This window comes from Protopterus annectens, chromosome 12.part0 (assembly GCF_019279795.1).
Source record: "Protopterus annectens isolate FY-2018-M chromosome 12.part0, PAN1.0, whole genome shotgun sequence".
Lineage (NCBI taxonomy): Eukaryota > Metazoa > Chordata > Ceratodontiformes > Protopteridae > Protopterus > Protopterus annectens.
The window spans coordinates 949,167,354-949,189,795 of NC_056746.1; the positions used below are offsets into that span (position 1 = coordinate 949,167,354).

The 22,442-nt window shown below is 38.4% G+C and overlaps 1 protein-coding gene across 2 annotated transcripts in view; it reads left to right on the forward strand.

The window, feature by feature from the left end:
• ZNF831 (zinc finger protein 831) overlaps positions 1–22,442 on the forward strand; it is a 1,505,884-nt gene that overhangs the window by 150,136 nt on the left and 1,333,306 nt on the right. The window lies entirely within an intron of this gene.

A 22,442-nucleotide genomic window follows, 5' to 3' on the forward strand; every position in this document is an offset into this window, starting at 1 on the left:
GAAGAGAGGTATGTAAACTTAAACCTCTTGAATGCTGCTTCTGCCAGTGTTGGATTGCTCTCACTCTTCACGTATTCACTCACACACACCTTGCTTTCATGCAAACATTCACACACACAGAGAAATATAGACACACGCAGAAACAGAAACACACATAAATACACTTTTTTCTTATTTTACACTTGCTAAACAGCAAATGTGCTGCTTAGCGAGTGTAAAATAATGGCTCGATCATTCTCGCATTCACTCACACGCATGCATACATTCACACATACAGACAAACACATACACACTTTTGTTTTTCTTTTCCGTTTTTTAAGATATTTTACACTCGCTAAACAGCAGAAGCACTGCTTAGTGAGCGTAAAATAATGGCAGCCATTCCGTTTCCTCAGTCTGAGCTCCACGGCAGCTTGATATGCTGCTGTGAAGTGGTAGACATGTTTTTCAGCGGGCATTACTTGTACATTAATACCCTGCTGGAGAACGCTCATTCTCCAGTCAGGGTACTGATGTATGGTAAGCCCATTCTCTAAGAACTGTTGTAAGAAAGCAGTGGTGCACGGACTGAGATGCCTGTATGGTAATTACTACATAGGTCAAACAGCTAGATAGGTGAGGAAGCTTATGCAGGAGCACGTTAGAGATATGAGGAATGCTAATATAACTAGCCCAGTGGCTATGCATTTTTGTAAAGAGCACAGTGGTGATATGTCTTGTCAGAACTCTGATCAGTATCTAAATGTATTTGATGTTTTTATGAGGAAGGAAGCATGTCTGATTTTTTTCCTACTATTCCCTCCAACCAGCTGGTATGAATAATGAATTGCTAATGAAATATTTATAATGAGTGTAATACATTATTTAATTATTTAAATGTTTATACATGTGCACACATTTTAATGTGTAGTTGCATGTGTGTTTATTGAATTTTATGCAAAATTAGTTTTAGTACTACTTTTTTTAGTTAGTTAAGGTTTTTTTGTGATCGATTTTTTATAAATTGATGTATCTACTTAAGCTTGATTGCATTAAAGTTTTTAAATCTCGAAGATGTAAGTTCAGGTACTACTTTGCAAAAATAAATGGACTTTTATGCTTCATTTTGGTTATTCAATGGTGCTTAATTGAGTTTAATTTGAATAATAATATTTGGTCATTTCATTTAGTGGAAAGTGTTTTAAGTAAGTATATATCAGTGAACAAGGCTGTTCACCAAATCATTGTATTACCGATATTGCGACATATAGTATATAACTGTCTGCAGACAGCAGGCCATACTGGGAAGGTAATCATCACTAGTTATATAAGTGACCACTGTAGATGGTGTTCCTTGGTGATCTATATAAGTATGACATTGTTTCCAGATGAAACTACTGCAGTTGTGAATATACACAGCTAGCATGGTAGGTTATCAGACGTTAAACTATATGTATCAAATGTCTCTTTCATATCAGGTAATTTGACCTTCCACTTCCTGCAGATACATTATTTCATTGCTCTCGAATTTGGAAGGGACTGTAGTACTTTATTGTGTAATGTCTGCTAGCCTTGTCAAGCATTAATTTGGGTGTTATCACTTATTCCTTGATACCAATATTATAATTAACAGGGTGTGGCGGTGTGAGAATGTTTTTTTGTAATCCTTCCCACCACTTTAATGGAAGGTACAATACGACCTCTGCAGTGTTGACCAAAAGCACCAAAATATTTGCTATTCACCCCTTTTTCAAGATGGCGTAAAAACGGCTATGATTAATTTTTCATGAATGTGTTGTGACTTTTTGTTACTGTACTCTACTATGTACCAGTACGGTATTTCTGACTCAAGTAGAAACAGTTTTAAAGTCACATAATCAGATAATACTCCAGGGCTGCACCCTTAAGAAGAACACATGTCCAGAAGGCTTACCCCATTAAAAATGTGCTTTAGAAGTAGTAGCAGTTGTTATAGTACAGTGTGCCTTAATAGAGCCCTGAAGCATTTTGTTGTAGTTATCACAACAAAAACAATACAACTGAACAAGCACCTTGACAGGGTTTGTTTAGTAACAGATTGGCCTCCACTGCCTGCATAAATAATATGAAGAATTTTCCACAGTTTCTGAGAGACTGTTTTCATCCAGTATACTATCTTAGTTGTCTATGAGCATCCAAAGAATGAAAGCTGTCAGCTGAAACCTGCATTGGGTTCTTTGAATATTGTTAAAAATGAAATGATTTGGCTAATTAAATAATTTTTGAAAACTCTTGTATTATTCTAATTCACACTTTATTAATTCACTGCTTAGAAATACAAGGAAAATTATTTTTAAATATTCATCTTTAAAATGTTGAATTTTCACTATTTTACTTATAGCCTATAGTAAGGCTGTTCATGTTAGCTAACAATTTGAACAAATGTTAAATCTTAAAGAAAATAATTTTATTTGCTGGTCAAACTTTATAGATGCAAATAGTTATCACCAGAAGATATTATAAATAAATATAATCAATTTAATCTTGATTGACCATACAAACAAGTTATTAGTAATCTGAGGGTGGCCTAATGGTTAAGGTGTTTGCCTTACAAACACAAGGTGCAGGGTTTGAATCTCTCAGTGGATATAATTAGGCTTGGCTAAAAAGGCAAGGGCAGTTAGTAGCCTAGTACTAACCCTGACCTAAGTTTATAATCCTAGTTGAATAATGAGCCAGAACTCTATCCGAGTCTACACAGAACCCGACAGGAAAAGGCACCATTCTCCAAACATATCCATACTAGACTCACTGCCCATCCTGAAAGTAGTGTGCTCGCCACTCCCTAGCCTCTGGTACGGTCCCCACCACACCATCTGTGATATTGGAAACCAGCCAGCTTGTGGCCTCCCTACAGCTGAGCTACACTGTGTAGAACCCTATCAATGCGGGTGAAGAATCCCTAGCCTCTGATACGGTCCCCATCACACCACCTGTGATAATTGGAAACCAGCCAGCTTGCAGCCTCCCTACAGCTCAGCTGCACTGTGTGGAACCCTATCAATGCAGGTGAAGAAGTGCATGTATATTTCTTTATGCTGTTAGTAGTTTATCCTGGTAATTAAACATATAGAGCGAGTGGCGTGAACACTACTCTGCAACCCTCCCTCCTCCGTTTCCCATTTCACAGTGCAATATCAGTGATACTGGTCTTATATCTTTTAGAATGTAGATATAAGATATTAGTCTTATATTCTACTTTTGCTTATTTTATTCTGATTTTATTTTTGGGTGACCATGCACCCACCCTATCCAAACTATAGCTACCCAAACTATAGCTAAGCTAAATACATTAAGGCTACAGCCAACAGACAACTTAACTTAAGCACCTAACCGTGCCATCAAAGTTTGTCTTTCTAACATACTATTCAGTCCGGCCATGAGAACCAGTGTCCCCGTACCACATCACTGACCTGCAGCACAGCACTTCCATTCATCTAATTGGCTGATAGTTCTTCTCACAATCACCATCCTGCCTGGCTGCTCATGTGGGTGTTTCAACCTGGTCCATTTGCCCTTGCTGTCTCGGGATCACTCCACTCCCCTACCCTACCCTCAATTCCCACCCACCCCCATGTCACCTATAGTTATACTTAGGCCACACTCTTACTCCAAAGAACCAATTCAAACCCCAGCCCCTCCCCTCACCCATCAGACACAATCAGCTTCCACACCCACTACCTGCCTTTCCATCCACAATTACAACCGACTCCATACTCCCATCTTATCCTCCCACCCCACCACCTTCCAATCACACAGACTTCCCTTATCTATAATCACCCTGTCTTTCCTTACTCACCATGTTCCCCACTATGCTCCCTGTTTATATTGGCTTTCACATTTTTATCTCTCTCACCCTCTATCTTACCTCTTACCATAACTACATTATTCCACAATACTCATCCCCTACTAACCCCACAACCTCACAATCCCATACTTCCCCATTCAATATACTCATAGATCCTAGCCTTTTCAAACTAAGCAATACAGAACTATTCACTTATAAATGTCGCCTTACCTAATATGAAAAACTTGGCCCTTAAGCTCTCAACTAAATTCCCACTCCTACTTCCTGATAAGAAATCACTATTAAAGCTAAGTGGAGACATACACCCAATCCCTGGCCCTTACCCACCTCAGTAAACAGGCCCCCCACACACCTCCAATCCAACACAACTCACAAACCTCAGACCTTCTACCCTTAGTTTATTAATCCTTAACATGAATGTAAGAAGCCTTGTAAACAAAGTCCACAAACTCCAAGCAACTATCACCCTTTACTCACCAGACATAGTCATTAGAAACAGGGAGGAGTGCTAGCAATATTATACAAAGATTCACTTAACATCAGAATAATACAAACAACTCCCCCTGACTTAAATAACAGTGAAATACTGATTTGTCAACTCAAGATAAACCCAAACAAACACATAACAATAATATCAGCCTATACCCCCCCTGATAATAACCTCTCCACCATTGAAGAACTATTCTCATGGTGATCTACCTCTTTCAACCAGGAGACTATCATCATGGGTGACTTTAATACAGATTGGCATAACTGCTCCTCTGCTAACCCCTCTAAATCCATCAATCTATATGGTTACACCCAGATTATAAACTCACCTGCTAGAATAGACAAACACTGGGGTAAAAAAAAAACAATTCTCAACTAGATCTTAACTAATAAACCCTCTCTAGTCCAGTACTCAGGCTGTCTTCCTGACAGCCTAAGTGACCACCTACCCACCTTCCTAGTCAGGCACAAAGCAAACACCCCCAAATCTACAATATATAGAGAAATTAGAAGCAAGAAACACGTTTCTGCAGCCACCTTTAACTCTCTACTACTACACTGCAACTGGTCACCATTATCTCAACTAAACCTTGACACTGCTATAGAATATTTAAATACAAATTTCCCAGAAATTCTAAACACCCTAGCTCCAATTAGAAAAATCCATGTTAAGGATAACTGTACCCCATGGTTGCCTAATGAAATCAAGCAACTACTCAAATATAGAGATAAGGCCTGGGCCCTATATCACATCAATAAAACCCAAAACTCTCTTGAAACCTATTAGCACCTAAGAAGCAAAGCCAAAGCCCAAATCAAAAAGGATAAAAGAAACAACTGCAGTCAAATTCAAAACATCCATCATAACAATCCACAAAAATTCTAGAGTAGTATAAAAAAGGTTCTTCAACCAGGACAGTCCACAACTCCTCCTCCCTCCACCTCCAATACCTCAGATTCTCTAGCCACCCAGTTTAACTCTTTCTTTACAAATTCCATCCTCTCTCTCTTAAATAACTCTACCCACACCCATCCAACCATCCCATTCCCACCCCCTAGCAACCCCACTCCCTTTTCCCTGATACCTATCCAAACTTCTACAATAAGAAAACTACAACACAAATTAAAACCCACAACCCTCGCTATTGACCAGCTACCAAACACATACCTCAAGTTAGCAGCAAATTCCATTGCCTACCCTATTTCTATATTAATCAATAGATCAATCAAAGAATATTACGTTCCCAAACTTTGGAAAACCTCATACATCATCCCTCTACACAAGGGTGGTGTATCAACCGGATTCACAAATTATAGACCAATTGCTATTCTATCTCCCCTGTCCAAAATCCTAGAAAAATGGATCCACACCCAGCTTATGGGCTACCTAACAGTCAGCAAACTCCTAACAAACTCCCTGCATGGTTTCAGGCCCAACCATAGTACAACTACTGCCTTTCTAAGCTTTACTGACACTATTAATTACCTAAAAAACACTGGCCAACAAGTAGCATCTATTTTTTTAGACATGTCCAAGACATTTGAGACAGTGTCGCACCAAAAACTGTTGAATGAACTTGCCTCACTTAACCTATCCCACTCTGCACTATCTTGGTTTCATAGCTACCTCACAGAATGACACCAAGCTGTCAAATGGCAAAATGATCTATCCTCCCACCTGCCAGAATCTGTAAGGGTAGCTCAAGGATCAGTCTTAGGCCCACTGCTCTTTACAGTCTTTACCAACAATCTGCATACTGCCACTAACCTGGCATCTACTATTCAATATGCAGATGACTCAACCCTAATATGTGCTGCCCCCTCACTGTCCCAGCTACTTGACAAAACACAAAAATCCTTCTCAGATATAGAATATCATCTCTACAGCCACCAGCTTATATTAAACCCCAAGAAAACTAATCTTATTCTTTTCTCTAACAAAAATCCAACTGCACCCTTTGCTATCTTCTCAGCAAATAACACCAAAATAGAACCCACATCTCATGTAAAACTACTAGGAGTTACTATTGATAGTAACCTTAAATTTGGCAAACATATCTCAAAAGGGATTCACTTCATAATCTCGAAATACTGAAACATCGAATTTCAGTATCTCGAAACTATGAAACTGAATCCACAAAATACAGAAACTATAAAACCCGAGCCCAAAACCGCGAAATTCAAAACTCCAAACAAACTGCATACACTACACCATACATACACCACAACACCCACATCACAACATAAACAAACAAAAACTACACACATACACAACTCATACACACATAAGCAGGGGGCAAGCTCCCCTGCACCCCCACACCACCCCTATTTATATATACTAAGTCTGAGATCACACAAACAGGAAACAAAAGCAAACTCACACACTCACATTCTCCAGTCCCTCACACACACATTAAACATATCAGCACACTCAAACACACTCTAACCCCCACTCAAATCCCTTACAAAACACTCACTTACCTGACAAAACACCTAGATTCACACATGGCACCACGCACCATAAACACACAATCCCGGACATCATGTAGTGTAAGGCCATAACCGCGAATCCAAGATATTTAAATTTGTGATTATGAACTTTCGCTATTTTAAACATTCGGATTTATAGTCTCGAGATACTGAAATTTGACATTTCAGTATTTCGAGATTATAAACGGCTCCCCTCAAAAGTTATCAAGTGGACCCATATCAAGCTTGGCACTCTCTATAGGGCCAAACACTTCCTTACCAATCCCACCAGACAGGCCATCGCTAGAACCCATCTTCTCTCCACCATATTATATGCCTCACCAATCTTTACTAACCTGCAAAAATCTGACCTAGCTAAGCTGGAGACATGCTATAATAAAATAGCCAAATTTGCCACAGATTTCCCACATAAATCCCACCACTGTGTAGCACTCCAGCAGATCACCTGGCTTGAACTGCCTAATCTGCTTTATCTCAATCAACTATCCACTGCACGCAATATCATTACCAAACCAGAAAACTGTCCTGCACTACAAAACCTTGTCTAAACATACTGTAACTTCAGAGCCCTAAGATCCACAGATAAAACCCTACTTACAGTCTCTAAATCCTATAACAGCTCTGGAGATGCCCCCTATTCTAATTACATTTCCAAAGCCTGGAACACCATCCCCCAAAACATCCTCAACCTAACCAACTCTACTATGTTCAAACAACTTCTCTAACCAATAACTGGCAGTGCTCTTGCACTGCCCCTGGCTAGATTATATCCACATCGTGTAGCCATTAATCACCCTTTCTCCCTAGTGGACACTCACCAATCAATTGCTGTTACAAGCAGGCAGATTGTCAGCATTTTAATATCTGTTTGTATTCATTAGTTGAATGTCTGTTTGTAATATAATTACATATTTTTCTCCTTTATTTGACTGTAACAGTTTACTACATGTACATAAATTACACAATTTTATTATTTCCTGCCTTCATTTTAGATTTGTAATAGTTTACTACTTATAACAAATGTGAACTGATGTACTGGTCTAATTGTTTCTTCCTGTATCCTCTTTATTGTACTATACTATTTGTATCTTCTTTGAGGAGCTTTTCTCCCGGGGCCTCCGCTGAAAATGGGCTATAAACCCAGTTAGACGATCCCAGTAAACAAATGTTAAATAAAATAAATAAAATAAAAATAAAGTCCTTCATTGTTGGATTTTTGATTGTTATTAATGGTAATGGAAATATAACTACCACAAAGTTATTATTACAATTAAGTATTAAGACTGATGATAAATATTAGAACTTCTATGAAGTATTCTATGAATACTACTGTTGGTGCTTACAATATATATTTTATATTTTATCTCAACAATGTTAATAATATATGCAAGTATACAATTTGTAAATACAAGCATATTATGTCATTTTAAAATCATTTTAAAATCAATTTTTACTATTTCTTAAAATTAATCTCACAATTGTTTTTAAATGCAAGTTTAAATGTGTGTTCAATTAAAAAGATAGCTGTAACTTGTAGATGACTGTTCTGATGAAGTCTAAGCTACATTTTGGATTATTTAAATATTGGAACTTCCTTTTAACTGATAAATTAAATAGTATTAATAATCTTCTAAGGATTTGATTTTAAAATCTGCTGGTTATACATCTTCAAGTATATATGGGAAGATTTTTACTTGGAAGCACTTACACAGAACTTTTACTATGTCTTATAAAATAAGTAAGATGTTTAAAAAGATGATCTTCCTTGTTGGTGATATAAAATATTTAAAGACTGATTAGTATTATATTTTTTACTTTTGTGATAAAAATAAAAAAATGGTTTGATTTTCAAGAATTCTTTAGAGCTTTGTGGTCTGACAAAAATAAGAGATCTGAATCCTCAATATTGATAAATGTACCTATTCCATATTGTATAAATTCACAAGTTTTATCTGTAGTATGGACTGTTTTAGCAGTGGTAAGGAAAGTATTCGCCTTAAATCGGAAGAAAGAATCTTCTCCTAACCCCCAATAATTTATTGAGATAGTCACTGAAGTGAGTTATAAAGAAATTTCAATTATATCTATGAGATCTAAGAACAAGAGAATTAAAAAAATGGTTGAATTTGGATCAATTATTGAAGATTTACACTTATTAGCCATTTTTTAATTCACAATAATTACTAAGACTCAATTTATTTGATATTATCTAGTATTATTTAAATACTTGCAATTACGTATATATGTTTGTGTGTGTGTGTGTGTGTGTGTGTGTGTGTGTGTGTGTGTGTGTGTGTGTGTGTGTGTGTGTGTGTGTGTGTGTGTGTGAGACTTATTGCATTCATGTTTTATTTATTAAAATTAAAAAAAATATTTTAAACAAAGTATCTTAAAGATGTTTGACCTGTATTCTAACAGCTTCAGGAAAGACAAACTATTTAAGGGAATCAGCAGAAGTCATCTCAGGCATAAATGAAGGATTATTCTTTAAAAAACATATTAGTTGTGAGCAACTTTGTAAGGAAGTTTCCCTATAAAAGTTTGCAGTTCAGTAATCCTCCGCATAAGCATCCCTGTCACTGAGAAGCATCTTCTGTGAAAGACGATTCACATCTGGTAAGTCTGCACACTCATACATCAGCATTTCTATATTGAATTTAAGTTGCAAGGTGGAGAAACTGCACTTCTTGATGATCTAAGTGAAGGGTATCTTTTAATAAGCATTTGACAGAAGCATTAGCTGCAATCTGAGGGCATAATAGTATGCATGATTAGACAGAAAGTCCATAGATTTTGGTTGAAGAATTTTACAAGTTAATCTTAAATAAATCATCAAAATAATCGAATAGTTCAGAAATGGGTCATATGAAATGCTTCATACGTAACACCTTCTACACAGATCAACATGACATCTGATTTCTGTGTGGCAGAAATCTTTTATTCATTGAGGATTTGAAGGATATCTGAATAGAAGAAGACAGAGCTGCTGGAGGATTAAAAATGAGAAATTTCAGAGCTGGATGATGCACTTTGCCCTTGAGTTCACAAAAAAACTTTTGTCAAGAGAAGTTGAAGATGCTAACAAGATGAGATGAAATTACAGAGAGAGAGAATCAGTACTGTCTAGGCCAAGCTGGTGCTACTGGAATTAATCTTACAGTGTCTTTGTTTCTAGCAACACATTCTGAATTAATGAACATGGAACGTCCGGTCTATAGCAGAAAGATGTAAGAATGCAGCTTTTAATCTTTCGAGTGATGTACAAATAAGCAGAACCTCTCTATATAAGCACTGAATTGAGTAAAAGACGCGTTAGTTTGGGTGTGTCCCAGAAAAATATATTTAAATACTTTTCGGTTCACATGCCATTTTGAATTAGAGTTAAATGTTTACTGACAGAACCTATTAGTAGATTCATTTTTTTTCTGTTTTGTTTTACTTGCTGTCTGATGATCATTAAATTGCAACGTATTAGTTGGTCCTGTACTACCCAGCTGATGTCAACAGATCTCAGGAACCATTATTTAAGCAGACCTTAAGGGCTTTCTTTGCCTCAGCCCTGTCAGTTTTACATTTGTCTTCTGTGGCATATATTTTAATGTCTGAGTTTCCTTCAGTCCACTTTTCATTTTTTACGATGTTGCATCTACAGTTCTGCTCATAAGTTCATAGGTAGTTACTAGGTTATTGATCTGTGTGAATCAGACAAAGCCTAGCCTAGCATTTCCGTGGTAGTTTTTAGCCCTTATAGTTTGTGTAAGAATAACCCAGAGGTAGGCAGAACAAGGATATGTTTGGGCATTTACTTGTTGCTCCTACCCATATGGGACACGTGTGCTAAACCTGGGGTGAATTTGCTGTTTCCCATCCGCTTGTCCAAATTACATTTGAATACAGTAAGGGAAGTACTCTGCTTTATGTGGAGTGAAAGACAATTCCATAAAAGAGGTACTCTCTGTGATACATATGTATTCCGCCATCATGTTCTATTTGTGTTGCAAATGAGATTAAGATTGAGAATGAGATTCATGCTACCATTGTTGTTGTGAATGTGTAATAGTTCTGACAGGATAGGGTCTGTTGAGGTTCTATATGTGTGGCAGAGGTCACTTCTTAGTAGCCTGTATAATACTGAGAAGAGGGCCAAGGCTTTGAGATGGTCTGCATAGTGTTTTATCTACACTTTAGATTTTTCTAGTGAGAAAACACTGTGGTCGATCCAGATGTAACAAACATTTGGACAGGTACATACGGAATGGTTCATTATATTCAATGATTGGCCTGATGACAGGAGAGTACAGTGGAATGACTACCTCCCTGGATGCCATACCCTTAGATATAAGCTGTGCAATAAAACAAAAAGGCTCCCATGCAATACTTGATATGTGGTGATCAAAACACAATTTACTGTACACATTTACTCCCAGATCCCTGACAATGGGATCAACGTTCAGGGGTGTGTTGTCAATGTGATAATTACAAGGGAAGTCATGCTTGCTGAAGAATACAATTATACATTTCTTGGCATTTAGTTTTAGTCTATGGTTTTGACACCAGCTATTTATTTGGAAAAGGCCCTTTTGAAGGGAGATTTTATGGTGGCACCACATTTATAGTTGTCTGCAACTTGGTCAGGCATAAACTCTTAACATTTGCTTTGACCTATGAGAAGTAAATGCCAAAGGGGAACGGCCCAAGGACTGAACCCTGGAGTACACCACTAGTGACAGGTCTTTTGGAGGAGGTAGAGCTGCCCACCCTAATTTTCTAGGCTCTGTTTGTGATCCAATTTGCTATTTAATGAGTTAGGATTTACATTTAGCTTAGAGAGTTTTTCTACATACCCAAGTGTAGGATGGAGTTGAATGTCTTTGTGAGGGCTAGATATGTCATGTGTACTGATGTGTCCTCATCCATTGCTTCAGTAAACTTCTTGAAGAAGTTGATTAGGTTAAGTAGGGAGGATCTGCCATTGATGAATATGAACCGGCTTGGTTCAAGAGTTTGCAGGTTACCAGTGTTCATATTTATTAATTACAGATGAGGCTGGTCAAGCTTATGGGTCTCTAATTACCCTGTCCACTGACATCCCACCTTTGTGCAAGTGGATGACTGTTGCTGTCCTCCATTCATCTGGGACAAAGCCTGCTTGGAGTCTAATATTCAATAACTTCTAAGGGTGTCTGACAAGTCCAGTAGGCTTTGTCCCAGATGAAACTTGAATGAAATTTGTCCACTAGTAGATTCACTATGTCCCCTGAGTTTGAGTATGCAATATCGCTTACTATTAGCTCTGTGCAGTATCTGTCATTCTTTCTGAGATTTCTAATACAGATAAATAAGGTATTGTGGTTATTGTTTGCCTTGGTGACAATTTTTACCTCATATCTGATTTGGTTGATTTGATCAGGGTCCGGAGTTCCTTGTTAAGCTTAACAAGAGTATTAGTGGCATCTTGAAAGTTAAATTTGTTTTTGTCTGCTGTGAGTTTTTTTTTCTTTTATTATAGAGGCTGTTTATATTAGGATTCTACCATAAAGATCATTTTTTAAAATTTGGTATTATATTTACATCTGTGGGGGGCAGATGTGTGGTTTAATTTCTCCAAGTCTTTTGGGTTTCTAATACCATGACAGGAATGGACCCCATTCCTAAGTCAAAGTATGATTAAAGTTCATGCAATTAGTATTGTTTCAGTCTTTGATGTTAGCCAAAGTTGCTGTTCACAGCATCTGCAATTTACACGTATCAGTAATATATGTAAATGAGACTGTAAATTCTTTTTATGAGATCCATTGCTCCTACAACTGTTGGAACTATCTGGGTATCCTTCTCCTACATTGCCCTTCTTTTATACCTGCAAATCCCGGTATTTTATGACTATGTGTCTCTCTGTATGTAAGACACTGTAATGACTAGGTGTAGCAATTTCAATGATCAATGCCACTTTTTCCTTCTTTTAATGGACTACTATACCTGGTATTCTCACATCTATTTTTTTAAATGTTGGTAATGGGTAATCCCACGTGATATGAACTTTATCATCATTCTTTATAATGCTTTGTGGATCATGTTTTCAATGCTACTCAGCTATTTCAATAGTATAATGTTTGCATAATCCCCAATGCGGCAGTTTTGCCACATTATTATACCTTTCAGTTTACAGGCTCTCTACCATTAGGGTTTCATGCACAGCAAAAAGATGTGTGACTGTTTCCAGTTCTGTTTTACAGAACCTGCATTTGTCTATTTCTCCCACATGTTCAATGGGGCCCCTGGGAGAGTTCTCTTTTCTTTGTAAAGGGCAGGGTGCCCTGGAATGGGTTGCCCTGAGAGAGTAGCACATGCCCTGGAAAACACTACGGTTCCATCGATGTCAGGTGAGCTCTCACGGACTCTTGAAAATCTGGGTGTAGAGGGTGTATGTCTTGTGCTGGGCTGTACCCATATCCATAGCATCTTAGAACAATGTAGGTAAGGGAAGTCAGCAAGCCAGATCCGTAACTTTGGGATAAGGATTGGCTCTAAGGGCTGGGTTGGTCGGGCTTGGGTGTGAAGTGGAGCTGGCTATGCATCGTGGTTGAATGGGGTGTCACCCTCTTGCTGGACCACCCTCCTGTGGGGCCAGGGGGATGGCGGTGGTGACTCTGGACTCACACTGGACCCTTCCTTTGTATTGCCCTGGCTGGGGTGGATGCTGGTCCTGACTGGGATCCTGGATTGCCGGCAGCTAGCAACTGACTTAGAACTGGTGCAGTCCAGGGGAATTCGATTGTTTAATTAAAACAAAGCATCGCGAAGGTCCAAGATGGGTGTTGACGCTGTATTATTTCTGCCCAGTGCTCTGAATGTCAAAGTGAAGAAATTTAATGAATTGTGGGTAAATATTGGGAGTAAATATTACTCTCTTAAGGTAGCCAACTGCATTGTCATCTAATTAACGACACACATGAATGGATGAATGAGATTCCCAGCTGTCCCTACTTACCATCTAGTGAAACCATAGCCAAGGGAACAGGCTTGGCTGAATCAGAGGGGAAAGAAGACCCTGTTGAGCTTGACTGTAGTCTGGCACTGTGAAAAGACATAAGACATGTAGAATAAGTGGGAGCCCTCAGCCACTGGTGAAATACTACTACTCTTATTTTTTCACTTACCCAGTGAAGTGGGGGGTGAGCCTCATCGGGATTCTCGCTTCTGGCTCCAAGCACCTTGTGTCTGGGTGCCATCCACTCTGAGGACAGTGTCAGGTGGGGAATTTAACTGGGGTGGTATACCTGTTAAAAAGTAATGCAGGTGTCCTAAGGTGAGCTCAGGGAGGACAGAAACATCCCATAGAGCAGAAGGGCAAAAGTTCGCTTAATCTTGATTTTCAGTATGAATACAGACCGTGAAAGTGGGGCCTCATGATCCTTCTGGCTTTTTGAGTTTGGGGTTTTTTTTTGGAAGGTGTCAGAAAAGTTACCACAGGGATAACTGGCTTGTGGCGGCCAAGCATTCATAGCGATGTCACTTTTTGATCCTCTGATGTTAGCTCTACCTATCACTGTGAAGCAGAATTCACCAAGCGTTGGACTGTTCACCCACTAATAGGGAAAATGAGCTGGAGTTTAGACCATCGTGGGACAGGTTAGTTTTACCCTACTGATGATGTATTGTTGTATAGTAATCCTGCCCAGCATGAGAGGAACCACAGGTTCAGACATTTGGTGTACGTAGTCCGCTATCCTGGGCCACTAATAGCATTTCATCGTTTAGTTTATATTCACCTCTCCTTAACCATTCCTGTGTCAGATCCTGAGCGACATGAGATTGCTCCAAGACTTTTTGTACTTGCAACTATATTTATATCTTTTTCCACATTTTTTGCCTTCATATCTGATCCTTCTTCTTATATTCATAGGTTCATAGGTTCATAGGTTAGCACTAAGCTAACTGCCCTTACGAGCCATTTTAAGCCTAGCCAATTATCCCTTGTGAGACTCAAATCTGCACCTTGTGTTTGTAAGGCAAACACCTTAACCATTAGGCCACCCTCCCAACCCTTTCTTTTGTTTTTTGGCACATTCAGTTGCTGCCTGATTTTATTTATTTCTGGTTTGGTTTCCATTTTTGCTTGACACTGATAAGCTTCTGCTAAACTAAGCAGGGAAGTCATCTTAGATTTGTTCTCTTTATCTTTCATTGTGCTTGGACCTGGTGAGATCAGCAGTTATGTATGCAGTCTTATGATTGCAGATCTACACATGTAATCAATTTGGAGGAGGTCCATACCTCCTTCAGAATGAGGAATATATAAATATTGGTATACACTGATTTTTATATATCATTTAATAAGCATGAATCATTTTTCTTGTTTTACTGTCCAGCTAATCCAATACCTTTTGGGGCCAGTCAATCACCCCAAAACTGTAAGTTAGAGCAGGAAGAGTAAATTTGTTTATAGCTTAGACTTTGTTCCTAGATGTCAGGGTTGTTTTCAATATTAATTTTAGCTGTCTACAATATTCCTTACTGAGTTTTGTTCACATTTGTTCATGTTTTACTGTTGATTCTTCCTAAATTCCCAAATATTTATACACTCCCACCTGCTGAAGTCCATTTTTATCATATTCCTGTCCCAGACTGGTATTTTCTTGGTTCTGCAGCTTTCCTGCTTTAAATGTTGCTTTTGCACATTAATAAAGAGCAAATGACATTCTTATTTCATCTGATAAAGTTTAGACTAATTCCAGTTGTGGTTTCAGCTCCTCATCTAATGAACTGTACAGTTTCAAATCATCCACAAAAAAAAAAAAAAAAAAATAAGAAGTCTTTACACTTTGTTGTTGTCTGGGAGACAATTTTTTACCATAACAATCTGCTAAGTAGACATCTCAATGGGTAAATGGCAAGACAAAAGAACAGCAGTGAAAAGGAGTGGAATCCCCCACTTTGAATTTTGCCATGTCCAGTTATGAGAGTATTAACAAAACTGAAGCTGAAGCAAGTAAGTATTGCAACTGAAAATGTTGCCACTTGCATCCTGCACTGTCCCTAAAATGTCACCATGTGTTGAGAAGATGAACTTTCTGGAATTTATTTTTGTTGCCTTACCCCTTTCTGGAACAGATACAAGAACTCGGATTTCTGGTAATGCTGATCATTGTTGTTCTGTCATGATTACAACACTGCCACTATGAATGGCACCACCTGTTGTGGAGATGTATGCAATGCTGTTGCTGTGTATGGTTACACCCACACTCTGGAGGAAACACAACACCAAAATCTGGTGATGCAGAATGTCCTGAGTTTGTGCTACTATTAAATAATCATTCAGATATGACAGAATGTTTACCTTCTGTGTCATTAGATGCTAAAATACTAAAGTTGAACATTTTATTTAGGCTCTGCATACACCAAATATGAAAGCTGCAAACTGACAGAGGCCTGCTACCTGAAAATGAAGATAGTGTTATGAGAAACCAAGGATATGTTTCTTAATGGGATATCATTTGGTTTGGGTTGGTCTTTTGTCTGCAACAGCATGGTTCCCTTTAAGACCCAACTCCTCTCCAAACCATGGATACATTTTGTGACCTTTTTTGGGCTATCTCCTCTAGGCCAGGGTCACCAACCTTCCCAACATAGGGAATGACAGTATGTCTATAGAAGGTGAGTGAGCTTGACAGCTGGCTCTACTGGCTTAAAGAGTTCTCTTCTGGCCCTAATCTCTATCAACATGCCAGGTGTCTGAAATGAAAGGAAGGTGGAGTGGTGCTGCAAGGGAAATCGATGTGTGATAAATCATTCACTAATGCTCACCCCTCTACATTGCAGCAGTATCAGGTTTTTGGCACAACAGTGACATCATCAGTATTACTTGTACCTCACCCATGTGCCCTCAGAATTTGCCTGTACCATTCTACTGGAAGATGCAGCAGACCCTGCCTCATCATTCTTCTTCCCCCCATGCTAATTCCAATGGGTACTTTAGCTGCTAATAAACAAGGGTTAACTTGGGTTCTAGTCAGGACTTTAATCCTCTACACCAGGGAAGTGGTAATAGGCCAGGTTAGAATATGAAAGTGGGTATCTTCCATTTCTGGAGCCAGTAGTGTAGCTAATGTGGGGTGAAGGGAGCAATTCCCTGGATGCAAAATGTTGGAGGGCCCATGCAACTGGCCGATCCCAATTGCTCCTTAATGCATGCATACTGGCTTTTAAAAGCCAGTATTGTGCTTGCAGTCACATCTGAGCACTGTAGTGCTTCACTTGTGGTCTAATTGTAGCAAGCAGTTTACTATAGCTTAAAACTAAAAATGATTATTTTTTTAACTGAAACCTGAGTACTGCAGCACTCCATGCAGAGTGTGAATTGTAGCAGTTTACAACAATTTAAAAGAGAAAAGAGCTGCTCCTTTTTGTAAATAAAACCTGAGCACTGTAGATAACCATACAGGGTATAAACTGTAGCAACTGCTTACTACATTTGTAGGAAGATGTTTGATACAGTTTAAAAGAAATAAAGATGTTTTTAACAAAAAATAAATGGAAGGAGAGTTGAAGGAGGGTGCAGAAATGGAAACATTGGTAGGGGCAAGGGGGTATGTTATACATCTGGCCACCTGGCTAGTTTGCCAGTAGGAGAAGTGGATATTTTTTTTCTCTTCACTTGAAGAGTTGATGGGGTGGGGCACTAGTTCATGGTAGCAGCACAGGGTGCTGGTTGAGCCAGCTATGACTCTCTCTGGAACTGCCATAAAGAAACTGTGAGCTATAACTGAAAGTGCATCTTTCAGAGTTATAAACCTTAAGCTCATGTACAGTTGTTTTTACCCTGCAATTATAAATGCACATCATGTGTAACTTAAATATGGAACTTTTCTCCCTGGGCCTCCACTGAAAATGGGTTTTACCGCATTGGACTTTTCTCAGTCAACAAGACAAATAAATAAATAAATAAATGCAGAAATACATAAATAAATAAATAAACTTCTTGCTGCTAAGCATTGATCAAAATTTGAAAGGAATAAAGCTGCTCTTCAATATTTGCCCTTTTTTGGGGGCTACAAAAAAATGGCATAAAATCTCTTTCCCTTTTGTCTGTATATAATGTAATGCCGTTTTGTTTAAAAACTGTGGTGCTAGGTTTAAGGTGGTATGTAGGTGATCAGCTGGCATTTCAGAAATTAGTGGAAAGATAGGATGTTTCATACATACATTCTATGGAATTCTCTTCTGAAATTACAGTTAGTACCCACGGGTCTATGGAAATATTTTTCCAGTACTTCATCCAGTACTGGAACTTTCCCCCTGCAAGGAGAAGTGTTGAATTCATAGCTGGTAAGCTTGGGTTTGAGTCAGTAAGATGTATTTGTCACTTTACACTTTCTTTGGAATGGGGCATAGGAAGAAAAATATTATTTGTGTTTTACATGAATAGTTTGTTGTATTGAATAATCTCATTTAAAGGAAGATTCCTTGTATATTGTGGTTAAGGGCTGATATGTTTCACTCCTGGTCATCTTTTCCTTTCCTCTTTAAGATTTACAAAGATATCTTATGTAAGCTTACTGAACAAGCATTTAATGGAAACAGGACAATTTGTCAGCCTTGGTACCTGGGTATGATTCAGTTCTTATCCAGGCACATTGTCTTATGGACAGTGTTCTACCAACTATTCTTACTGATACAGCTATCTAACTGAGTGTACAATTTAAAATGCTTGCACTGATTTTTAACAGATGTTGTAGTTAGTTTTCCAGCTTTACTTTTATATTCCTGCCTGGAATTGCTTGTATTCTGTTTTTTTAACTTTAAGATAGCATCATATTTGAAAAATAAATATTGACCCTAATAGGCAGCCCTAAAATAAAGATTTGCTGACGTGAAAACCTATTCCAAGCCTTTCCAGTATCCTATATATTTTGTGGTCAGGTAATTTTGCTAATAAAACCACTTTCTTTAGATAATGATTTGGGTTAAGGGCAATAGTAGCATGATCTGCTCTTATATAATTAAAGAGATGCATATCTGCTGGTGCCTCTATACTTTAGCTATTCTGTTAAATGCAGGATGCCAAGTATATAGATGTTCTGAATTTTCATTGTGTAGACCCTCGAAACTGGAGGTAGAAAGAATAGTCTTTATGGTTTATACTAACCTTGTCATTCTACAGTAGCTTTTTTGGGGTGACAAAGGCTTTTGGGATGGCAAGTCAAAAATTTCCCTTATTAAATTAACAGTTTCAACAGAAGTGAAATCTTTTGAGGGCAAGCCAGAAGACTACGCAATTGTATATTATCATCCTTACAATCTTCTCCAATTAGTAAACAGATTTGGCACATGTAAAATTCTTCATCTTTCACTGATAAGAACAGCTTTTCATTTTTTTCTTTCTGAAATATCAAAACTACCACAAACACTTTCATGACGTCCCTCCTCTGGACCAGTAATCAAGGAGCCTCAGTCCTCACTACTGACACCGGTAAGGGACGTTCACTTGGAACAAAGATAGATACACATAGAATTTCCATATGCAGGTCTCTGCACCAAGCACAGTTTCCCTTAAGAGCATACAGGGGAATACATTCAGTCCTGGAGCTGGTTTTCCCTCTCTATCTCTCCAGGCCCCAAATAAGTCTCCCCACTGACACAGCTGTAGAGTTGAGTCCTCAGCTGAGTGTTCCAAGCCAAGTCCTCCACTACTCTCTCTGTGAAACCAGTGCTCTGTTTCCCTGCTCTATGTAGCTGACACACACATTCTTTGAGATTGGATTTTCACACAGACACACACACACACACACACACACACACACACACACACACACACACACAGACATGCACACACACACACACACACACACACACACACACACACACACACACACACACACACACACACACACGCACACACGCACACACACACACACACACACGCACACACACACACACACACACACACACATACACACAAGTGTGAAAGGCTGGCACAGATTTACCAGTTATGCCACCTCTGCCCAGACTATAAGGTAGATACTGCCACCAGAATACTCCAAAGCCAGCAACTCTAAGGCTGTTACAAGGATACCCAATTACACTGAGTAAAATTAATACTAATACAAATGGTAGTGTTTCACTAATGTAGCAAGGTTTTTAGGAGTGGCCACAGTGTTGCCAAATAAATATAAGTCCTGCCAAAGGTTAAAATATTCTCTAAAAGACCAGCCACAATGAAAAGTTTAAATATATTTAAGAATAAATAATAAAAGAACATGAAAATACTAAATATCTTTTTACAATGAACACCAGAGTTTTAATCACAGGAAATATTACAAATAGCACCAATGGAAAGATTCATACAGATACAGAAAAACAATATTTAACTAATCTTGCTATATTTTCCTCATTGTTTTAAAGAACTACTGCCTCGTAGTTCACTTACTAGAAAAAAGCAAGATGAAGTGGGTGAGTAGTCCTCCATTGTCAGGTTTCAGAAACAGACTGCCCTGAAACTTCTGTCTCATCTAGTATTAAACCATCATTTCAGTGCTGGATTACAGAATTACATCACATACATCTGGTCATCTGACTTGTAGTTCCCACACTACCCACCTTTACTAGAAACTTGAGTCAGAATCTTGCACATATGTATTACCATACACACACATAGAGCTTTGCTAAGATGTGTTATAGCATCTGGGATCATTCCCTTCCAAGGTAGCAATTAGTTCACGCCTAAAGACAATAGAGTAGGATTCCTAGTCCTGGTTTTCACAGACATTTTGCTTCTGGCTGCAATCAGAACTGTAAGATACAATCTTTATGGTCTATACCAGGTAATTTAATTTCAGCCTATTTTTCAAAGTCAGACAGTCTGAGATTAGCCCCTTCTCTTCCAGTATCATCTGTTACAGTATATTCATTTCAACAGTTACAATACAGTCTAACATACAGGTGTATCTCTTTTCTAAACAGCAGGATCCACTGTTGAAACATTTTTAACACAAGCAGCTTTAGAAATACATTTTTCAACACAAGCATATGTACAAATGAGTTTGATATACAAATGACAAATAATTATTTAGAAAACTCCAGCTAGGTATGCTGGCATATGTTACACATCCACTGCCCTACTTCTTCTGGCATAGCTGGCAATACCTTACATTATCACAACATCCATTGTTCAGAAATTTACATTGATGATACGGTTTCCAATCTTATAGCCTCATGGGCTATAGCAAAGTATTATCTAGCAAAAAAATAAAAAAGCTTATCATCATAGGTCTGAATAGGAAATACATTCATTTGTTGTGCTGATGGCATTCTGCAGGTCAGTTTTATAACCACAGGGAAGATACATTTATCAACACTACTTTCTGTGAGCATGCTGCCCCAAAGAAGACAACAGCCAGACAAGAAGATGTCTAGAAGGGCAGAGTGTGTAGTGATGTTGCACATGTCACAGCACTTTCCCCTCGGACAGAGTGTGCACCGATGCTGCACATGTCAAGGCACTTTCTCCTCGGACAGAGTGTGTACCGATGCTGCACATGTCACAGCACTTTTTCCTCGGACAGAGTGTGCACTGATGTTGCACATGTCACAGCACTTTCTCCTCGGACAGAGTGTGCACCAATGCTGCACATGTCGCAGCACTTTATCCTTGTACAGAGTTTGCACCTATGCTGCACATGTCAGAGAACTTTCTCCTCAGGTGTGTGACTGTTATGCAGCAGCTGTACCACTTCTAGAGCTGTTTGGTAATGGAGTCCACCTAGCTGCAGGAATCTTACCCTTCAGCCTCCACAGCAGGATGGCCAGTCTGTGACTGAAACCTGCACTTACCTTTGAGGTAAAAGTACTGATGCCATCTACTCTATCCATCCCCCTGGTAGTGTCATTGAGGTTCAAGGCCTACTAACTGCAGCCAGTCTCCTGGGCAATAGCCTGGACTCCATCCCTGTGCACCATGGAGCTCAGTGCTACCTTGCACCTCCAGCTATAAAGCTTTTTTAAGACTTCCTAAAAGTGGAAAACTCCTGCAAGTGAAGGATAATTGTTTGCAGTCAGAGGAAGGTACCTGTACAGATACCTATACTGGTATTGTCTGTTTTTGTGGATGAAATAACACAGATAATTAATTTCTGGATACCTTAATGAACAACTTTTGAATACCAGAGTTTGGAGCATTTGAAAGTGTATGACTGGTAGAACTCAAAGAGAACTTAGCTGTTTGGATTTCTTTTACTCATTGTTGTTTTGTTCAGGTTCTTTTCCGTTTCCTTCTTTTCTTCCATTACATATCTATTTAATTAAGAAACATTTTTTATGTTATTTTCTCTAGTTTTTTATGTGACTTGGAAAGCATTTCAAAATTGTTTATTATTCTCTTACTAAGATTATGCTATAAACCCTTTAAATGTCTAAGTTCTGTACTATTGCTAAATGTACTGAAATGTAACTATTACTCCTAGGCAATATAAGAACTTAATGTAAAACTTCTTTGTGGCATTTTGTTTAAAACAGACATTTATTATCAGACATAGAAAGACAAGGTACTAACATCAAAATGTCAGTCATAAAAAGTAGCTGAAATAAACAGGTAATACTATATTAGCATACCATACATAACTTTGGCGGAGTGGGGACTCAT